Source organism: Lygodium microphyllum, chromosome 14 (assembly GCF_053477565.2).
Source record: "Lygodium microphyllum isolate KBCC chromosome 14, Lygodium_microphyllum_v1.1.10, whole genome shotgun sequence".
Taxonomy (NCBI): domain Eukaryota; kingdom Viridiplantae; phylum Streptophyta; class Polypodiopsida; order Schizaeales; family Lygodiaceae; genus Lygodium; species Lygodium microphyllum.
In genome coordinates, this window is record NC_141148.1 from 19,914,502 (window position 1) to 19,918,697 (window position 4,196).

Genomic DNA, 4,196 nt, shown 5'->3' on the forward strand with positions numbered 1-4,196 from the left:
ACCGTGCACGTTGTATTTCTGGCATCGGACTCCATCATCGAGTTTGAGAAATTCGCTCTATAATTATGGCATTTCTCACCAGACTCTGCCGTTGAGCACAAGAAATCTGCTCCAGAGTTGTGGTATTTTGCCAGAATACAGTACTACATTCATAGACAGTATCAGCCAAAGTTGAGATGGTGAGTCACTACTCTGCACCCTCAAAGAGCGATACCGATAGTGAATCTAAGCCAGAGCCTCAAGAGAACCAAAGCACCTGTGAGCCCAGGACAACTGAGGTCCATGTGCTAGCTATGGATGATAGTTTGATTGATCGCAAGGTGATTGAGAAACTACTGAAGACTTCTGCTTACAAAGTCACAACAGTAGACAGTGGGAGCAGAGCTTTGGAGATTTTGGGTGTTGGTGAATCTCTTGGATCAGTTAGTGTGAATGTAAGCCCTGATTCCTGTTCGCCTTCAGCCGACCTCAACTTCTTCAATCAAGCATATGAAATTAACCTTATTATCACAGATTACTGCATGCCAGGGATGACTGGCTATGACCTTCCATGGTTGCTTACTTCCCATGGGCTTCTTCAGCACCATTTTCGGCCTCTTCGGCTTCAGCATCGGGATTGTCCTTGGCCTCGTCGTCGGCTACTTCCTCTTCATCTTGGCCTCGTCGTCGACTACTTCCTCTTCATCTCGATAATGTAGACCTTCACGCTGCCACTGAGTACGGATGCCTCGTTGTGAACGCTCCTACTGCCAACACTGTAGCAGCAGCTAAGCACAGTGTTGCTCTTTTGGCAGCAATGGCTCGCAACATCCCTTAAGCGAATGCCTCGTTAAAATCTGGAAAGTGGCAACGCAGTAAGTATACTGGAGTGTCTCTTGTTGGCAAGACTTTAGCTATCATGGGATTTGGCAAAGTTGGATCTGAAGTAGCTCATAGGGCCAAGGGTCTAGGCATGAGCGTTGTCGCGCATGATCCTTATGCTCCAGTTGATCGAGCGCGTGCTATTGGCGTGGACTTGGTTTCCTTCAATGAGGCACTTGCCCGAGCAGATTTCATATCCTTGCACATGCCTCTGACCCTTGCAACTACGAAAGTTTTCAATGCTAACAGCTTTGCAAAAGTGAAAAGGGGAGTCCGGATTGTAAATGTTGCTCATGATGGTGTGATCGATGAGGATGCTCTTATTCAGGCACTGGACAGTGGCATTGTTGCACAGGTAGCCCTGGACGTCGTCACAGAAGAGCCACTGGAGCAGGACAACAAGTTGGTACGACATGAAAAGGTCATTGTTACTCCCCACTTAGGAGCAAGCACAGCTGAGGCTCAGGAAGGTGTGGCTGTTGAAATCGCTGAAGCTGTAGCTGTACCACTGTAAGAGAGCTTGCTTCTCAGAGTTCCACGTTGTTTCTTCGGATGATCAAGAGGCTTTGGTTTCTCAGGTTTCTCTCCTCCTTTGTAATCGGGATGCAACTTTCAACTTCTGAAAATGCCTTCAATGCAACATATCTTCTCCTTGGGAATGTCCACTGGTTAATGCAGTGTTGTGTGTAAGTCTGTACTCCTGGTACTTGTCTGCCATAGATGACTTGATTAAAGAAATAGGAAAAATTAGTTGAAATGTAACCAAACTGGGATCAAGAAGCCTAAGCTCTAATACCAATTGTAATGAAGGAGATAGGAGAGAGATAAGGAGAGGAGAGAGAGAGTGCAGAAGAGAGATAAAGACTGTAGAAAGAGAGAGAAGAATTGTAGAGAGAAGAGAAAGAGAGAAAGAAAGTGATGAGGAGAGAGAAAGACTAGGAGTAGAGAGAGAAAGACAAGAAGAGGAGAGAGAAATGGTTGGTAGCCATGGAAGGACAGGGAAGAAGGTGAAAGGATAGATGTATATTTATCAAATGGTACCATGCCAGTGTCCTTCACACCCTTTTATACCTAGGTCAATGTGACACTAGGTATTTCCCTCCATTACAAAAAGCAGCTTAATAACAATCCGTAGATGAACTGGATGTACTTCTTCTTCCTTGGAGTAGGTGAGAATTTCATAAAAAAATGTGAGTACAAACTCATCTAGATAGGGCTTGAAGATATCCTGGACCAACCTATTGAAAGTGGCAGGAGCATTTGTCAGCCCGAATGACATTACTGTGAATTCATAATGGCCATATATGGTATTAAAAGCTATTTTGGGAATGTCCTCTTCTTTTATCCGAATGTGATAATATCCAGATCTCATGTCAATTTTTAAGAAGATCATTCACGGACATGTGAATGGATCCTCTCTCGGATATTATCACAGTATTAAAAGAAGAGGACATGTGATAATGGCCATTATGAATTGTTGGATCGATGAATTATTCACGGACATGTGAATGGATCCTCTCTCGACTTCTTCTTCCACAGTTGGATCCACTTCTTCCAGTGTGATGGCACATGCGTGGATTCCAGGTCCACGCCCTGCTCTTTGCCCCATTCCACGACCAGCTCCTTGCCCTGCTCGACGCCTAGCTCCACATCCATGTCCTCTATTATTAAAATTCTCATTTCTTTGAGGACATTGTAGGATGTTGGCAGTGGAATTGGTATTGGCGTTGGTCCCTTTATTTGGGCATTCAAAGTGAAAATGACCTCGCTGATTACATCTCCAGCATCATGGCTCATTATTCTAGTTTCTATTTGTGTTCTTATCTTCGCCACGATTTTGAGGAGTATTGAGTGCATTAGCTTGTCCTTGATTGTAACTCCTTTGCTATTAATATCCTACATGTGCTCTTTTGGAGTAGGGAAATCTATTGTTGAACCTATCATTTGACTTAGAGTAAGCCTTCGCCAAAGGTTGTGCCCTTAGTAGTGTATCTTCCAAGTCCGTAGGCCTCATTGCTTCCAGTTGTTCATTAAGGGGAAAATTTAGACCTTGGTAGAAACATGCCACTTGTTGCTTCATTGACAAGTGAGGAGCATACTTTTGCAAGGTCACAAACTGAGAATAGTACCTTTCCAAGGTCATTCCTAGTTGCTTGAGGTCAAAGAACTCGTTCATCTTGAGTGTCTGATATACAGGGGGTAAGTAGCGATTTTGGACAGCCTCCTTGATTTGATTCCAGGTAACAATAGGCTCAGAGACTGATTTGTCTCGACACCACTGTTTCCACCACAGTCTGGCTATTGGGAAGATTTGGCAGTTCCTCCACCACAGTCTGGCTATTGGGAAGATTTGGGAAGATGAGTAATAAGTAGGAGGTTCTTTGGGCGTATCCAATGCCAAATAGCTATTGGAAAGATTTGGCAGTTCCTCCACCTCATAAGTATCTTGACAAGTACGATAGGCTACCATCACCCGATTTGGTTGGATGATGTTGACAGTGGAACAATAGATCCATTGATTTAGAGACATTGTCTCGCCATTGATGTACACTATCAGATTCATATCACTTCTATGAAATATATAGAGCCTGACCAATTGGAGTCTTTCTACCCAATGTAATGCCCATAAGCTATAGTCAATATTGATTGTTCTATTAGCAAAAATTGGCCAGTAAGTAGGTGTCTATGCCCAATTTTCCTCTAGGGTCCACTGCTCAGGATCAACATGAATTATCGGGGGAATAAAAATATTTTCCATAATGTGGAAAATTTTCTCTCTCAGTGAAAGAGAAAATTGGTTTCCATGTTGATATATTTCCTGAAATATTTCATGAAATAACCATTCTTCATCCTACACATAATTTCCAAGATGAGCAATGTTATTTAAGAAAATTCCAATGCGAGATTAATAATATTTTTTTAAACCAGTAATCATTGGCCTCAAACTGTATCATTTCACCCATAGATCCATTCGGAAATAATTCCTATGAATTTCCTTTCCACGATCTTTTCCAGGGATTGTGATTATGGCACTTTGTTGGCCTAAGTTATCCTCTCTTAATGTGTGATTATTCTTTAAAGTATTTTTAAAAAATATTTTTAAATTTTTAAAAAACAATTTTTCTTACTTTGATACCATGTGTGACATATCGACCGCTAAATATAGTCGATAACGTTTGGTGGTTGTATAGGGTCTTTCCTAGCTACCGTCGTCCACACTCCACTAGAATGTTTAGACTTTGATTAGTCCAAGCGACCCGAGGTCCACCTCATAGGGAAACGTCCTGCCTCATCCCACGAGGATTGACCTGAGTGTTTCCTAGTAACCTAACATT

The 4,196-nt window shown here is 42.4% G+C and overlaps 1 pseudogene; it reads left to right on the plus strand.

Annotated features, from left to right (window-relative positions):
* The first annotated feature begins 550 nt into the window (after window positions 1-550).
* LOC148025392 (D-3-phosphoglycerate dehydrogenase 2, chloroplastic-like) lies at window positions 551-1,491 on the plus strand (annotated as a pseudogene).
* The last annotated feature ends 2,705 nt before the right edge of the window (window positions 1,492-4,196 follow it).